Below are 19,124 nucleotides of genomic sequence, written 5' to 3'. Positions count from 1 at the left end.
TGGAGAAATGCGGCCCACTGGTTACTGGTTTCTCCCTGGTCTACCTGATCAATGGAGAAATGCGGCCCACTGGTTACTGGTTTCTCCCCGGTCTCCCCCATCAGTTCAGTCACTCCTCCTTGTACGAGAAGTTGCTAGTAATTGAGATTTGCTAAGAATGGAAGATTTTTTTCCCTTGGCATTTCTGAGAAGGCAGAAATGTTTGTCAAAGTCTCCAACACTTTTCTTAGAGAAAGGAAATGTTGATGGAAGTTACTACATTTTGAGCCAAGGCAGAAACACACAGTGCGGATAATGAAGTTTCTATTTATAACATGGATTCGTACAGATTTCTCCACTGGAAGAACACAGGCAGTTGGACTACAGATCCCACATGTGTTCAAATATATTTTGTGTGACTTAGCTAGTCTCAAGGCTCCCTGGGCCTGCAAACATAAACAGATGGTCCTGGCAGGGGTGACACCACAGCCTGTTTGCTGAAAGCTTCCTCTGGACGCTTCCTTTGGGGGAGGGAATGTGCACACTCAGTGGGGTGACCATGATCGTGCATCTGGTTTGTCTAGACTGGCCAGTGTTCTTCTGTTGTACTAGCATCTCAAGTGGTTTAGCATTTGTCACTCTCAAAAATGTTCCAGTTTAGGCGATAAGTTATATGCTTACTTCAAAATGAAAACACATCATATATTCAGCTTGCCAAGGAACAAGTTCTAAAATCACAGAAAAAGATTTCTTTCCTAATGCATTAGACAATTTTGCAATAGAAGCCATAAAACTGATAGAGGTCAGGATGATGGATCTGTCTGTATTTCTCTAAGAAATGGCTAGAGAATTAAAAGACCCAAAAGACCAAACATAGAGAAATTATTAATGAAAAATCCAGAAGCCTAGCAGGCAATTAACATTAATAGCCCCCAACATTTTGTAGACCTTACTCTTGGGGTCCCATCCAGCCAAAATGCAGAAGAGGATTCTTGGAGAATGCAGATAGCGCTCCAGGACCACCCCCACTTACTGGTGGTGCTGTGTAGCTCATGGCTCACGGGTTGTTAGGGTGCCATTTCTTGTGGAGCGGTCCACTCCACATCCAGCCGGTTGAGCCCAGCTGAATCAAGATAGGGGGCGAGTCTGAAGGGTTTTTGACTGACCATTAATCCCCACTGGATTAGGGGGTCACTGGTGAGATGGCTGGAATCAGGCAGTGGGGTTAAAGCCCTCCATCTGGAGATAACTAAGTCCCTCCCACTTTCTGAAACTTTGCAGTATGTTCGAGATGGCAGGGTGTGAGAGGTAGGGAGAAGACAGGAGGATTAGTATTGGGGAAGAATCCTTTCAATGGGAAAATCTTTCAGTGGAAGATACAAAGCTGTCAGGCAATTTGGGGCAAAAAGGGGAATTGTTACCAGAGTTATCAGTGTGGCTTAGATCCAAATTTGATAAAGTATCCTTTGAGGGATTCTAGTTTTCGCAGGATAGGACTCTCTAGGGACAAAGAAAAAAGCCTGGAAAAGCCCAGCCCAACCATACCCCTGTACTTTCAGAATTTGGGAGAATGAAGGAGTTGGGGATAAGATAATAGACATAGAAGGGAGACAAAGATCATAATCAGAAAGTGCGAGAAAAGATATAAAGTATATGAATATCATATAACATGTAATAATGCTATATATTGTTAGTAGACACACAGATAATAAAATTATACAAATAGGCATGGGTTGTATGCATCCACTACAGGGAAACAGTGATCCTGGGGGAAAAGGAGGGGGACAGAGATGGGCCACAGCAGGGCTTTTAGTTGTCTCTGTCATTATTCTCTCCAAATTACACTGGAAGTGAATACTTTGACAGCAGTGACAGGACTCTGATTTCCAGGTTCCTGGATTCTTGTGGGGCCTCTGAGAGCCCCATTACTCCTGGTTTCCCACAGGGGTCAAGCCAGAACTGCATATTCTTGGGTATGAGGTTCACCTTGCTCTTCCCTCCTAGCATGCAATTACCAAGATTTGCCTAAAACCCAGTTATTATATATTTTGGTTACCATGGATTCTGAGTCACATATTTTCTCTTAAGGAGAATAGTGTGATAGACTTTTTTGGTGTCATATTTTAATGAGTAACCTTTTTGGCCAATCAATGACCCATATGCAGAGGGGGGAGGGTAATGGCCCTGGGAAAAGTTTATATTGAGGAGGAAGTAGAATGTGTTGGAGAAAATCCAATAAAGCATGTGGAAGAGAAAGAAAACCCAATAAAGCATCCAATAAATCCAATTTTTGCATGGCAAAAAGGGGCTAGGATGCATGGGAAGGGATTTTCCTAGTTATAATAAGGATTCTATCCCCTATTCATACTTTTCCAGACCAGTGGTTCTCAAAATGTGGTCACCACCTCACAGCATCAGCATCACCTGGGCCCCACACCAGACCCACTGAATCAGAAACTTTGGGACTGGTACCATCTATCCGTGTTTTACAAGCCCTCTAAGTGATTCTAAGACACACTAAAGTTTGGTAACCACTTCTCTAGACTCACTTCTTGTTGCCCACAATGAAGGTCATTAAAAATCACCACCACTGTTGATTTGAATCAAAAAGAAGAAATGGGAGAACAAAGGAGGTCAACAAAACCCAAGTAAAGGACAGGCCTAAGCTAGTAATTGCAGTAAACTATTAGAGAACACTAACAGTAGTGTAGACAAAATTAAACATAATGGTTTAAAATTATAGAGAAACCTAAAATTAAGAAAAAGATCTAGGATAATGCTAAAATTAAAATGCAATAAAATAGGCTAAAAGTTAAAAATAGGATAAGGGGGAGGGGCGCCTGGGTGGCTCTGTTGAGTGACCGCCTTTGGCTCAGGTCATGATCTCAGGGTCCTGGGATCGAGCCCTGCATGGGGTTCCCTGCTCAGCAGAAAGCCTGCTTCTCCCTCTTCCTCTGCCTGCCGCTCTGCCTACTTGTGCTCTATCTCTCTGTCAACTAAATAAAAATATATTAAGTGTCTGACTTGATTTCAGCTCAGGTCATGATCTCGGGGTCCTGGGATTGAGTCCTGCATCCAGCTCTGTGCTCAGCATGAAGTCTGCTTGTCCCTCTCCCTCTGCTCCTACCCCCCACCCCCCGCTCATTCTCTCTCTCTCGCTCGCTCTCTCTGTGGAATAAATAAATAAGTAAAATCCTTAAAAAAAAAATAAAATGAAAGGTCAAGAAGTAGGAGAGGAAAAATATACTGGTGGGATGGGAAACAGAGAAGCAAAGAGGAACAAGGTCCCTGATGGAGTGTGGAGGTGGGTGTGCTTACCTAGCGTCAAGGCAGAGGGCTGCACTGTTCCTTGTGAAGAAGTGGAGGGTGGAGAGTCTAGCACACCCTCATGGCTTCCCTATCACTTGACCCCCTTTCAGGACCTTTCAGCTCTCCACCGAAGCTGGAAGCAGATCGTCGCAGACCAACAAATATCTTTCCAGTACAAATACCGTACCTGTTACTGTGCTGGGGCCTCATTTGGTTTTTTTTTAGCAAAGGTGGAAAACCTTTGGCTTGTCCTGGCTAATTGGGAGTTAATTTGCTTTGCCTCAGTTGAAAATCTTGGATATGATGGCTTCAGTGCTTCCAAAGACACAAAATTTCCACTCACCGTTCAGCAGAGGTAAGAACCTGAATGAAGCTCACTGAAATAACTACTACGATTATCTGGGTTTCAGGACAATTAGAATGGCTTTCTCTATTTTAAGTTTCATTTCTTATTCTGACTCTTCAGTGAAGAGGAACTATTATGATGGTCCAAGAACAAGGACAGAATATTCCAGCTCACATTCCAGCAAGCCACCTATCTCGGAGGTGAAGAGAGAAGAACGAGGATGCATCTAGATGTGTCCTGGGTTGCAGACTTAGGATGAACTGCTTAATGCGATAGCTAATAAGAAATAGTTGGCTTGAAAGGTGGTGCGAAGTTTCGGGGTTTGCTGTCCTCTAGGAGAAGACCAAAGAGAGGTGGATTCCTTCCTCAGCACAGATGATCAAAGCTGGATGAAACACGCAGTCAAAACTGCGATTGGGACAGCTATCTCTATGGAGTATAAAACTGATACTAGTACTATTTTTGAAAGAAAATGTTTAGAATTAATGTTCTCTTGTACTAAAATGGAGAAAAGAAATGTTGGGAATAATAAAACTGAAAGGGAAAGATTAATTGTGCAATATTAATATGATTTAGAGTGCGTACATTTTAGGTAATGAGTAACACTTTGATTAGGTGATATCTATATAAAGTACAAAGAATTTTAAACTACCAACAAATATACTGTTAAGATGAATTTTCCCTCCCACTCCTGTTCTCTGGTTCTCTGGGTTTTTCCATTCAGGAGGCAACGAAATACAGTTAAATTTTGTTCAAAGATTTTTTTTTAAAATACATTTTTTAAGTTTATTTAGTAATCTCTTCCCCCATTGTGGGGTTCAAACTCACGAACCCCAAATCAAGGGTCGCATGCTCTTCCCACTGAGCTAGCCAGGGGCCCGTAGTTCAAAGATTTTTAAATGTTTTGAGTTGTTGATCAATTATTTTATATTTAATTTTATTTTCAGAGAGGGGCTATATTATGGATCGCCTTATGACAAATTTCCTGGGCATTTAGCCTCTACTTTACTTGATAAATGTCAACAAACAAACAACTTTTCCTCTGCATTAGCACTGAAGAACCAATATTTCCTCTGAAATAGAATTTTCTAGATCTTGTGATGTTTTTTGCTATTAAATACAGCTTGACAAAGGGATTTTTAATAAAATATATTGGAGGATGCCCTAGGACCAGCCTTAAAAAGGAATGAGAGCGGGAATAATAATGATGACTGTTCTTTATCTAGTACCTACTGTGTGCTGAGTCCTTCAGTGCATTACTTCCAATTTTGAAGCTGATAGATTCACAAAAACTCTGAGAGGTAAACATTAGCATATCTGTTTTAAGATTGAATAACTTACCAAAGCTCTACAATTGGTAACAGCCCAAATTTAAACTCAGGCATTTCCAGTTCCAGTCTCTCTTTTACCATATTCTCCTACTGGTCAATGCTACTTAAAAGGGGATGGCATATGGAACTGCTAAGATCAAAAGAAAGGAGAAAAAAAGGGACTGGTATAGGAAAACATCTAAGGAGAAACCATGGCATTCAAAGAAGGGCTTTGTTAAAAAAAAAAACTGTTCTGTGATTTATATAGCATCATAAACTAATATTTCCTGTTTGCTAGAGTCATTTTCTCTAGTATTTATGAGGATTCTGTTGTCACACCAGATCTCCTTTGGGAGGAGGATTTTTTTTTTCCCCTTTCTGGATGTTTATGCTGTTGTATCTGCAATTGCCAGTGTTGGTTCACCTGGACCTGGAAACTTAACTAATTTCTGGACAATGAGGCTGAAGGGTAACAATATTGGATGCAAGATCCCCACACTGGCCCTAAGCTTTGTGGTTACTGTTGAGGCATCTGTGATAGAATATTCTAATGGTTTGCCAAGAAAAAGACTATAATAGTTATCTGTTTTTGCATTTTAGTTACCCTAAAATATAATGGCTTAAAGCAACGTTCATTATGGTACAGTTCCTGTGGGTAGGGAATGCAGGTGGCTCTGGTTCAGGCTCTTTGACAGGTTTGCGGTTAAGGGGTTGGCTGGGGCTGGCACCATCTCCACATCTCCAGGCTTGACTCTGGGAAGATCTGCTTCCACACTCACTCATGTGGCTGTTGGGGGTTGAAGACATTAGTTCTCTGCCACACGAGGCTCTTCATAGGGCAGCTCACATCATGGCAGCTGATTCCCTAAGAATAAGCAAGCAAGAGAACAAGAGAGGGTGCTCAACATAGAATTTATAATTTTTTGTAATTCAGTCTTGGGAATTAATTACATACCATCCTGGCTATTCTGTTCTGTTTGGTTCTATTCCTTATAGACAGGTCAATAAATCCTGCCCATACTCAAGGGGAGGGGACGGCACAAGAGCAGATTAGCAGTCAGTAAACAGGGATCCTTGGGGGCTATATCCAAGGGTGCTCATGACAAAGATAATATATTATCATTGCCTGCTCCTTTAGAGCCTGTTTACTGCTTTGTTCCTCTCTTTAAACTGTATATTCTATAAAAAAAAAAAAAAAAAAGGGCTGTTTTTCTTTTTTTTACTATTCTAACAAATGTGATACCTAATATGTAGTCAATAAATGTTTAATAAATGAATAGGTTAAAGGATAAATTTTAAAAGTGGTTATGGTTATGATTCTCATACAAGTTAATATCTGTCAGATTTTTACTTAACTCACTAATTAATGAGAGAACAAATAAGATATTATAACCACTCAAATGAAAATTCAGAGTACCAACTATTTATTGTCAGATAAGGAACGCTGAGATGATTTTTACAAATGGGTGCAAAGTAGCCAAACTGGTCAGTATTCACAGGGCAATAATCAATGGCATTCACTGGACACCATGTGCATTTCTATGGCCAGAAATTGTTCTCATTAATAAGTTTTCTACAATTAACTTCTATCTCTACAGCGCTATAAAATAATATGGTTGAAGGCAAAGGCAGAGATAACCTGTATTGATGAACTAGACAGTGTGCTCACTAAGTTTCAAAATCTTCCAGAATTTTTTCTTACAAATGAATGGTGATGTACTGTATGGTGACTAACATAACATAATAAAAGTAAACTAAATTAAAAAAAAAAATGAATGATACAGATGAAGAAAATGTATCCTGAGGAAAGCCCAGGCAAGAGGATAGTCTTAGCTCTTTTCTCTTCAAATTCATACAAGCAATTAGGACACTTAATTAGGACTTAATATTCCTTGATTATTAGAGAACATTTTAAACATGTTAGAATATCGCAAATGGATCTGCTCACCTTCACAATGCTACTATTCCCTTATACATGGTTCTTGACCTGTGAGATAGAGAGTATCTTTGGCAATAGAAAGTAAAACCAAACCATTTCAGTTCTTCGGGTATTGATGAGGTCTTGTAGTAGATTCCAAGGTCTATGAGATCTAGGGTTCTGTCAACAATTGCCAAACATAGATGGACCAGCTACATAAAAATCTTGGTGGGGAGTGTGTGACTGTCGGAGGGTTATGTGTCGAGAATTTTTACTCATGGGCTCTATCCTAAACCTACTGAATCTAAATGTATTAAAATGAGGCCTATTTTAAATAATCTTAAGGTACTCAGATCATTCTATGTTACCAATTTTATTATGCACTAGTCTAGATCATTTCTCATCGAAGTCATTCATGGTTCTGTGACCATGACCAAAATGCATCTAAAGAGTTTATGGAGCCTTTGAGTCTACCATGGAGAAATTATAGATGGCTTTCCCTTTGAGTTTTTCCAGGTGAATATGGGAATAAAGATCCTTGAGAAAACATATTATGCTATCAACTTAGCTGTAGAATCATTACAGAAAAAAAGAAACAATAACAAGAGGTGCAACTACAGATCTCTTGCTATATCCTCAAACCATAGACCATGGTTATTATAGAATTAACTAATTTTCATAGCCTCAGTAAAAAGCCTTTTGATAGTTTCAGTCCATGGAAATTTCAACAGATATTTGCAGAATGTCCTCACAGGACCTACTGGAATAAGAGAAAGACAATTATTTACATTTTTTTTCTACTATGCAAACTTTGCTTAATCATTTCACTATCCTCAAAAAGCTACAACTATTTGAAATTCAAATGAACATTTACCATCTGTGGTCTTCATTAACATTGTAATGGTATCATGATTTCAGACATTTCTGTTGATGAATATTAGTTTTCTTGAGCTTTATACCCACTAGTTTTAATTTTGTAGTCCATAAAGTGTAACAGGTAATCTGATTTAGGTCATATATGTGTGTGTGTGTGTGTGTGTGTGTGTATCATATATATATGATGTGTGTATATATATATGATGTAAATCATAGAGTGAGAACAGACTTTAGAATGATTAATTCCAATATCCTTATCAGAAAGGGGAAGGTTATGGACTGAATTGTGTCCCTGCAAATTTATATGTTGAAGTCTAACTCTCAGTACCTCAGAATGTGACTGTGTTTGGAGACACGATCTTTAAATAGGTAATTAAATTAAAATGAGGTCATTAGGGTAATTCCATATGAAATGTGTCCTGATAAGAGGAAGTTTGGACACAGGCATTGTCTTAGTCCGTTTGGGCTGCTGTAACAAATTATCATAGACTGGGTGGCTTATAAACAACACAAATTTATTTCTCATGGTTCTGGAGGCTGGGAAATCCAAGATCAGTGTACCAACGGATTTGGTGTCTGGTGAGGACCAGCTTCCTGGTTCACAGACTGCTGCTATCTTTTCACCATGTCCTCAGTGGTGAAAGGGGCAAAGGCTCTCTGTGGTCTCTTTTATAAGGTCACAAATCCCGTTCATGAGGGCAACACCCTCATCACCTAATCACCTCCCTAAGTACCCCCCTCCTAAATAATCACACTGAGGATGAGGATTTCAACATATGCATTTTGGGGGGACACAAACATTCATCTATAACAGGCATGTACAGAGTGAAGGTGATGTGAAGACACGGGAAGAAAACAGCCATCTGCAAGCAAAGGAGAAGAGGACTCAGGTGACCAACTCTGCTGATGACCTTGATGTGGGACTTTTATCCTCCAGAATTGTGAGAAAATAAATTGCTGTTGTCTAAGCAATAGCACTTTGTTATTGCAACCGTAGCAAAATAACACAGGAATCAAATTGCCCAAGGTTAAAGAACCAATTAGCTGTAGGACTGAGACTGAAGTGCTCAAGTCTTCTGCCTCTCAGTTTGGTATATTTTCCTTTTTGTTATGATGCTATTAATACATCAAAAATTAATTCTTAAAAAGCTTTAGTTATGCAAAATCATAGGACCGTAACGGAGTAGCTACTCTTTGAAGATTGTTCTTGTTCCTCATTCACCTTCAATATTAGATGGTCTTAACAAATGTTGGATATCAGCATGGGATTGAACATTAAGTATAACACATTTATGCCCTGAAATCCTAAGACTAAGGATTATACCATTTCAAATATATAGAGTCTATTAAAAATGAAAAGCTTTGACACTTGTTATTATAATAATCTCATCTTTGGCATCACTTCTGCTTACCAGTTTCTCAGCTTACTTTCTTATGTACTGTGTGTAGTGTCTGCAATCCTACAACTTTCTATGCAGTTTGAATCCAGCTTCATACTACCATCACAGATAGCTTTTTAGCCTGCAGTTATAGCTGAAACCTTAAAATTTGGTGCTCAAAGATTTAAACAGAAGTTTTAGGATTCTTTGACAGAGCGAGAATTTTTCTAGACTGCCTTAGAATTTTGTTCTTTCCATACTTCATCTCTAATTTGCCTACCAACTTAAAGTAAGGACCCTAAGGTAATTATTGAATTTGGTGTTGTAAAGTCATTTATGAATAAAAAGCACATGGAAAATGTGTGTTGTTAAAGAAGAGCCACAAGTCCTACGGCACAGGTGTTATGTCAAGTTGCCAGATAAAACACAGGATGCCCAGTGCAATATTTGGGACATACTTACACTAAAAAATTATTCATTATATTACTGAAGTTGGAATTTAATTGAGTGTCCTCTATTTTATTTGGTAGATCTGACAACCCTAATTTTATGTGATTTAATGATAGATTGAATATCAAGATTTCTCCATGTAATGAAGGACCCCCAGAACTTTCTCTTCCTAAAGTGTGCAGAAAAGATAGTGTTTATCACATTTGATGCTTAGTTTCTCAAAACAGAGACCCATTTATTGGAGAAGTAGTGATCTAAATAATAAATAGATTTCTAATTAACAACACCAAACTACCAAACTAACCTATTTATAAAGGAAGACCAAGTTATTGCTTATTGCATTAAGGGAGATCGCTATATTGGCAGTGCTTTGGAAGTATCTCAGGAAGGGGAGGTGAAAGGCAGGGTATTTTTTAAGGGTTGGGGAATCTAGTTTAAGGCAGGTCTTTCTTTCAATGTGGTAGGAGGGTTGATTAGGATTGGGCAAATTTTATGAAATAATAGTTTAGGATTGGTGGACCCAGCAATGAAGGGTTTTAAAGTTAGCCTTGAGGAATAAACAACCTTTGATGAGACTGATGAATGATCTATTAAGAATGATGAGGGCAAGTTTAGTGGTTATTTGGATAAATGGATTTTTAGAAAGTTCTTGTAACAAATAATAAACAACAAGTAACAAAAGCAGCAATAACAGTAGCAAAACAATGAATTCAAAGTTATTTGCAATTTCTGGAGCAAGAATTTTGTGGAATAGGTGAGTCATGTAAACACAGTGTTCTGTAGTAAAGTCGTCTTAATGTAGTCAGAAAGTTGCATAACTGTAGATCATTGGTTCTCTAAGTGTGGTCCAGGAATCACTGGGATCCTGAGATCCTTTCAGGAGGTCAACAGAGGTGTCTCTTTTCCAACTGCATGTCTGTGTGAGGCCACATTTTCTTGATAAATTTCATCCAAGACAACATATTCCAAGGACTGAATCAGATGAGGATCTCTCTTCTATTAAGCCAGACATTAGGGATTTGCAAAAATGTTAACACTGCTGTTTTCATTGCATTTTTTGGTTGTGATTGTCAAGAACTATAAAGGGTCTGAGGTTTTACTCTACTTGCAAGTTAACAGATTAGCTTACCACAGTTTAACGGAGGCTGGCAGAAGACATGAGACTCCTGTGTCAGAATTGAAAGACTTTATTATTCGCAGCAAAACCATAGCCAGAGTGTTGGTGTGTTTACATCAGTTTCCCCCAGTGAGTACCAGTTCCACAGGGGCAGCAGAGACGGGCCTGGATGGATGCCTGGACACACAGTAGGTTGCTTGACAGGAGAGGCAGACTGAGCGTGGGGGACCTGCCATTCATAGCCAACAGTAAGCAAGCCTGCTTTTTGTCCTGGAGGGAGATCCCGCTTTTCCCTGCAAGGCTACTTGCTGCCTATAGAACCATGAGAAAACCTGAGTAAAGAGCTATCAGAGCATTGCCTTCTTGACATATGTAGCAAGTTGTCTTGAAGCATGAGACATTTGTGAAGGCATGTCATTCAACAGTTATTTTTCATAAAAATGTTTATGTTAGCATATACATACATTGCTATTTTAAATAATAATATATAAACTTTTCTCCATTTTAATATGTAACTGGTAAATATCAGTAGTTATAACCCCTCTAAAACTTGCTCTTTGGGGACCTCAGTAATTTTTTTTAAGAATATGAAGATGTCCTGAGACCAAAAGTTTGAAAACTACTTTTGCAGATAGTTTGATTTCTCGCCATTATAATCCTCTTAGTTCCTTCATCCTAGTCCTAGAGATCATTTATTTATTGCTGCCAAGGAATGCCAATGGGTTTATGCAGTGCATGCTCTAGAGTAAGCTCTTTTAAATGTTTCCTTGATACCTCACCGCTGCTCATCCCCACTGCGCTGTTTGTTCCAGAGAAGGCTAGAAGTAGGTGGCTTCTGACCCAGATTGCTCTGAGAGAGTTGAGACATTCCACCAAAGGCCCTGCTAGCTGAATTTTGCAGAGGGGCTTTTGGCTTTTTATCCCTCACTACTTGGTGTCAGGGTGGGAAGAGTCAGGTCTGAACTTTGGCAGACTGACATATGCCATTAGTTAATTTTTCAGGTCTCTTTTATTAGAAATCCTCTGAAGTTTTTATTTGTTTTTTCCTTTGGATTTTTCTTTGTTATTCTTCATGTTTATTCAATAAATCTTCCTTTCTCTCAAGTTTGATAGGAATCTTTGGACTTTTTTTTTGTTATATATATTTATCTGATATATATATTTATATAGAAATGTGTGAGACATCCATATGGATCACAGGACTCCTTGGCCAGGTTTGTATTTTGACAGCACAGGGCCTCTCAGTTGTCCTTGTCTCCTTTCTTATTTGCATTTTTCTTAGAACAAGACATCCCAAGTTCTTGTTACAAAATAGCCATTTAATGATGACTTAGCACCATCTAGAATATGGTAACATTGCAATTCCAAACCACGATATAGGAAGTTTACTTTCTAACTTACACATGTCTATAATATTTCTTTAGTAATGAGCAGGTATTACTTTTTTCAAACAAAAAAAAATTACACTTAAAGAAATGGAAAAGAAATTTTTAAAAAATATAATAATTAGTTGGCAGCGTAGACTTTGAATTCAAATTCAAATGGAATACAAACCATTAGATTGCAGGTTCCTTAAGTTCAGGAGTTATGTCTTATTCTTCTTGCTATTCTGAACACCTAAGAAAGTGAGCATACCATAGGTGCTCAATAAGTGTTTATTAAAGAGATAATAATAACAAAAATTTATTTAGTGCTAATTTCACGAAGTCATAAAACATCCTTATGGAGTTATCTTCTTACTAGATCATTTGAACTTCGCTATTCAGACTTCCAAATTCCTGAACAAAATTCTGAAACTGAATTCCTACAAAATTCCATAACTGAATATATGCAAACGATTCAGTTGAACTGTCTAAAATTTCTGTTTTTGTAGAAGGGTCAAGTAATGGCTATTCCATGTGATTTATCCTAAATGATTCTAGGTCAGTGTTGATTTTTTTGTTATATATAACTTAATAGAGGTAAAATAGAGCCAAGAAAACATGTAGCTGATGCCTCAAATGCAACAACCCCGTTGTGCTTCTTTATTGCTGTAAAGGGGTTAGATTCAGGGTGGGGAAAAGGTACTCGGATACGTTAGAGACCTACGAGGTGTTTTGTTTATATTTTGTTTCTGAACCACTCATGTTAATCATGGACTGGAGGGAGGAGAGTGTGAATTTGGATCAGAGGCTTGAAACAAACACAGAATGCTGTAGAGTTATACAGTTCTCTCTGAAAACTGAAGCAAATGGATGTATAATATTTATTTTGTGCTTGGGATCTTAAAATATATTATTTAATCCTATTTCTACTGGGAGATGCAATCCAAGAAGAGGAAGCACTGGCTCAATCAGTGATGACCACTCTGGCCACTGACCACGTCTGTGGTGCTGGCCAACAGCTTTGTTTTAATTATTCCATTGAAATCTTCCTTTCTGGAAATAATATACTTTATGGCTGACAAACTTGATTCCCAGAAATATCTGATTCTCCTCACCTCTCATCCCCAAATAAACAAACATAGGAATATTTTGTAGGTGAAGGCAAACACTGGCTACAAGTCCTGCAAGTTTCTGGATGGCTTGAAGCAGAAGATGGACCTACAACAATGTATTCCAAACTGTTTTTACTGTAAACCTCATTTGGAAATTTATTGAGCATCATGACCCAATAAAACACATGCACACACACACCTGAAACAAGTTTTATAAATTAATATTTACCGTGGATATTCAGAATTCACACTAACATTTTTATTTTTTATTTTGTATTAGCAAAATATTGCCACAAACCACTAAATTGGTTTCCTGATACACCAGTAGAGTCCCACCTGTAATTGGGAAGCAAGAAATAATTCATACGTAAACATGTAAAATCTTTATTTCAATAAGGGCTGATTCAAAAATGTAAACAAGTACAATTGTCTGTAGGAATGAAAACCTGTAGGAGAACATGCCTAGTCAAACAGAAAGGCTCAGCAATATTCTGTGATCAATTGAGGGAAACTTAGGAGTGCCTGAGGGTGGGATTTTATTGCTGATTAATCTAAGTTGTTTCAGAAGCAAATGCCTTCTCTAACTTGTATTTACCGTGTTTCAAATCTACACATGAAACATGAAACATTATATTGATTGTTTTTAAAACGTATCGCTTATTTTTCTGAGGCCTTGTTTTTGCTAACAGGCTTTTAATAATCATAATTTTTTTCAAGAATGTAGATCTCATGGTTGGCAAGAGATATAAAGCAATCTTTTGCCAGCCATGTCTATATATATTTGTATCTGTCTGTCTGTCTTTTTTTAAGTGATTATAAGTCTAAAAGGAAAGCAGGGTAAGGGGATTGGAAATGCTGGAGGGAGACAATTGCAATTTTAAATAGGATCATCAGGGCTCAATGAGAAGGTGACATTTGTGTTAAGATCAGAAGGTTTGGAGAGCAAGACAAGTGGATGGGTATTTAAGGAAGAACTTTCCAGGCCGAGGTAACTGTGACTGCAAAGAACCTGATGCCGGAGCTTGTCTAGTGGGTTGGAGAAGCAGCAAGGAGGCCCCTGGGGTGAGGCAGAGTGAATGGTAGAAGATGACATCAGAGCAGTCACCCCGGGACAATTGTATAGGACACTGGGAGCCACAGTAATGATTTTGGCTTCTACTTGGAGAAAAACATGAAGCTTATGGAAGGTTGGGAGCAGAAGAATGGTAACATTTATCTTACATTGGATAAGATCTGTCTGGCTTTTCTGTGTGGGGTGGGGAGCTGTGTGGGAGCAGGGAGACCATATACAATAAGCTGTGCAGAAGATGATGTTGGCTTGGCTAGTGAGGTAGCAGCGGAGTAGGGAAGAGTGGTAGGACTATGGATCTATTTTGAAGGTGCAACTGGCAGTATTTGCCTACAGGCTGGACGTGGGTGTGGGAAAGAGAAGAGTCAAGAATGATTGAGGATCTTGGCCTGAGTTACTGGAAGAACCCTTATAGACCAATTAAATAATGATGAACACTTCAATGGAAAAATAGGCCATGACATAGTTGAACTTAAACAAAAAGTGATTTTTTTAAGGCAGTATATTTTTAGCAGACCTTTTATCAAAGATAAGTGCACAAATCCTAAGTGTATATAGCTGGATGCATTTTCACAAAGTGAAACAAGATACATCCATGTAACCAGAAACAGATCAAGAAACAGAACATCACTTGCACTCAAGGAAACCCCCCTTATTTTGAAAATTAACTCTATTTAACTCTGTTAAACCTTTTCTGCATAGCAAATGATTTTGAGTAACAGACCACAGAGTAGGGGATATCTTCAGAAATTAGGAGAGGAAGAGTTTAAGAAACCTGCCCACAACCATGTGATAGGAATTAGTCATCCACTTGATCTCATGAAATTCATGCTGAAAAGTTCTTTCCTAATAATACAACGTGAGGCAGACACAAAGTAAAAATAGATACATTTTCTGCATAGATGTCAAAATTAGAAAGTTCACTAAAAAGTTGTTAAGAAAAAAAAAAAAAGAGCCCTGAGTTGACAAAAAAGAAACTTCAAAAAACTGAAGTTGAATATCCTAAGGTCCAGTGATCTGTACTTTTAAAGTAAAACATTCGTTATCTGGAAAGCTTGGTGAAGGCAAGGATCAAAGTAAGAGGATTTAGATGCTGAGTCTGAAAACTGGACTTGGAACACAGAAACTAAGTTGTAGTTTTTCTCAGAAGTTACATATGAAGAAATATATGAGCCAAAATGGGTGTGTGAGGGACTGGAGGTGGAGGTGCAGGAGAAATAAGAGGTGAAATTCAGTTTCTAGGTGACTATTTCAGCCTCCTCCCCTTCCCACCCCCCAAATACCTTGGAATTAAAAATCTTACATTAGGAAGAGAAGAGTCCTTGATTTTGGAAATAATATAGAAAATTGCTTATTTCTGTTTGGAAAAAGACCCTGTGACGACTTCATGCTGACAACACAGGAATGCATTTATGCAAATAAAATTTTTTTTTCTTCTTCTTAGGCAATATGGAAGGAAAAACATTTTAGAACTCTATGACTGGAATTTATCCAAAGCCAATTAAGGACCTTTTAGTGATTAGCAGAAAGCAGCAGAGCAAGCCTGTGAATTGTAGCCAAAGAAAGACTCCATCAATATGTATCGATCCCTATTCTGCCCAGAAAGACACTATACTACTTATTAATATACTTAACCATTCCTTGAGTTATCTTTCTTAATTTTACAGGCTGGGTTTCATTATTTTGATTCTGAGGTCCTGTCTTTTGAAGTCCTTTAACAGGCTTGACTATTTAATGCCTAAAATCAGAAAACAGAGACATCAGATATATCATACCTTGATAAATTATCTAGATAATTTATCTCATAAGGCCAGCTTAAAAAGATACTCATACTTAGAATCCTCCTGAAGAGATTCTTGAAATCAGATTTCCATCTAAACAAATGGTAATCATCATGCTTTGATAAATTATCCAAATGAGACTCATTATGTAAAATGTTTTATATGCAGAAAATCTTCCAACGGTTCTAACTCTTTTGGTTTATTTTACCCATTTATTCTAAGTGATAGTTGTGGCTACACATTTATGTATCATCTTAATGCAAAACCATCATTGCCATCTGCAAATTTAGGTATCTTCCAGTGATGTCTGTGAATCTTTAAGTTGTGTCCCTGGGGCTGTCCAGTCTTCCTATTTTATTAACATTCTAACCATCTTCACAAGTACTTACAGATACATCTTCTTCTTTCCAATACTAGACTGAATGGCCTGCATGTTCTTGATGGCAAGAGCAGTATGAATTGTGTTTACTACTATATTCCAGTTAGTAACCATACAAAATTGGGCATGAAGTTGGTACTTCATCAATACTTATTGAAGAATAAGTGAATGAATATCAAACTTGTGGAGGCTGCCATGTGCTGGCAAGAAACCAACCATGATAATACCCTGAAGTTTGTGTTTATTTTTCTTCGCTCTTTTGGCATTGATACCATCCCCCCACAGCATTCTGTCAGGAAGCCTATCAGGTGACTGGGAAACATGGAAGTTTATTTATATATTTTTTTAAAGATTTTATTTATTTGACAGAGAGACACAGCGAGAGAGGGAACACAAGCAGGGGGAGTGGGAGAGGGAGAAGCAGGCTTCCCGCCGAGCAGGGAGCCTAGTGTGGGGCTCGATCCCAGGACCCTGGGATCTTGACCCGAGCCGAAGGCAGACTCAACGACTGAGCCACCCAGGCGCACTGAACCATGGAAGTTTAAATCACGCAAGCTGTGTTTGCCATGTGCACTTGTGCCAAGCCTGGCGAAACACCTGGCTCCGCCTCAAGTATCCATGGGTTACTGCAGACACGTAGTGATGTGAGTGGGATTGCGTGTAACATGCTCTTGAAATTTTTGAAATAAGAAATATTTTAGTGCAACCACATTCACTCATCCTTCGCTTGATTTCAGATCCCTGTGTCTGAAAATGCTATTTTGTAATCACAGAATTTCTACCAAAAATAAAATAAGTGAAAGGCACGGATGGTACCCTGTCTTCCCTGGAACCATCTCTATCAATCGTCCAATATTCTGTTGAAAAAAGAAAAAAACAAAATCCTATGATGGGTATTTCTAAGGTTGTTTTGATTCCTCCTATGTCCCCTACCCCAATTATTCAGCAGAAAAGGAAAGAATGTCAGTATTTGTTAAGTGTCCCCATGTGACAGACACCTTATGTGTAGGATCTAATTTAACTTTGCAATGATGCTAGCATGTAGGTGTTACTTACCTACATTGCATATGAGACTACTGGAAATGAAGTGAACTGCCTAAGGGCACGTGGCTAATTGAACATCAGAACTAGGATTTGAATCTGCCTGTTTGATTCTAAAACCTGTGCAGTATCCTCAACATCTCAGTGCAATAAGTGCATGCTGGAATTCACACAGCTCTGATAGAGATCTCGAATTCGTTTAAGCATCTTTTTTTTTTTTTTTTCCTCACCTGTATTTTCATTACTGTGCTGTTGGCAGATTTTTTAATGGGGAGAGCGGATAATGCAGAGACTCCACTAAGGAAACTTTCCAAAAAAGTAATTAATAACATGTAATTAAAAACTGTACATGTGTTTAAGTATCTATTTTGCCTTTTCATTTTCCCAGCTTATTTAGTTCTAAAAGCAGAGTTATTGAAATAAACTTTTCAGTGTATACAAACGTTCTATCAAGGAAAAGGTCCCTTGCTCTTGAAAATATTTTTGTTGGAGCAACGTAGAAAGGTACCACAGAAGCCTATTTGAACAAATTACTTGAATCAGCAGCTCTTACAGACACAGTCTGAAAGATTCTTGAATTCAGTTATACATTTTAAAAGGAGACCTAAGGGGCATCTGGGTGGCTCAGCTGTTAAGCATCTGCCTTCAGCTCAGGTTATGATCCCAGAGTCCTGGGATCGAGCCCCTCATCAGGCTCCCTGCTCCGCGGGAAGCCTGTTTCTCCCTCTCCCACTCCCCCTGCTTGTGTTCCCTCTCTCGCTGTGTCTCTCTGTGTCAAATAAATAAATAAAATCTTTAAATAAATAAATAAATAAATAAATAAAAGGAGACCTAACATTTCAGGGTTCCAGCCCTGTTTGGAGGCATATCTTAAACAAACATTTATTGTACACTACTGTTTTCTGACTATGGCTGTAGTTCTTAAAATGTTGAAGCAATGAACTTACCTTTGCACAGGACACATACATAATCTTTCCCAGGAGTTATTTGGGCTGGGGATTAGATAGAATTTCATTGTCTATTACTTCCATAAAATTCAGGTTAAAAAAAAACTAACATTATATAATACAATGTTTGCTTCTAAATGCTTCCTGGAGGGGGCAATGAAGGAGGAAAATAGTAACATTTTGGTAGATAGGAACATTTTATTAAAAATTGGTTCTAACAGAGATGGATCATAGCTGGGGGGAAATATATGTGTGGATATGTGTTTAATCTATACCCTCAACTGCGACAATTTGGAGCCTTTGTAAATATATAGATACATACGTGCACAGATACATAATTATACATACATGCATTTATTCACATATACATATAAAATTGATGAGTTTTTATTTGGTTTATTTTCAGAAACTAATAGTCCACAAAAGCACTGGAAGTGAGCTGTAGACATCTTAGCTATTCAAAGGATGTTTTTTAACCCCCATCGTCATCAGACATTTACAGGTAAATATATTTTGATTCAATGTTTTCTTCTATAAAAGCACAATAAAGAGAGCATATTTCTTATTCCAATAATTGAAATGTGTTGTTAAAAATAATTCATATTTTTATTCTCATCTTGCAGTATTTTTGACTCATTGTATTTGTTTATAATTTCTATATTATATAACATTAGCCATAGAAACATTTTTCTAGATATGTCTCTTCAAGCAAAAGAAACAAAAGCAAAATTAAACTATTGGTACTAC

The 19,124-nt window shown here is 38.0% G+C and overlaps 1 long non-coding RNA gene across 1 annotated transcript in view; it reads left to right on the top strand.

Moving 5' to 3' along the window:
- The window catches only part of LOC110589019, a 46,211-nt gene extending 27,401 nt beyond the window's left edge, over positions 1 to 18,810 (top strand). The window contains exon 3 of the long non-coding RNA XR_002480859.1: positions 18,784 to 18,810. This is a non-coding gene — a long non-coding RNA (uncharacterized LOC110589019). The remainder of the gene's footprint in view (positions 1 to 18,783) is intronic.
- The last annotated feature ends 314 nt before the right edge of the window (positions 18,811 to 19,124 follow it).

The sequence above is a fragment of the Neomonachus schauinslandi genome, chromosome 12 (assembly GCF_002201575.2).
Source record: "Neomonachus schauinslandi chromosome 12, ASM220157v2, whole genome shotgun sequence".
NCBI lineage: Eukaryota > Metazoa > Chordata > Mammalia > Carnivora > Phocidae > Neomonachus > Neomonachus schauinslandi.
Note: the sequence above shows the minus strand (reverse complement) of the source record. Positions and strands in the feature narration are given on the sequence as shown.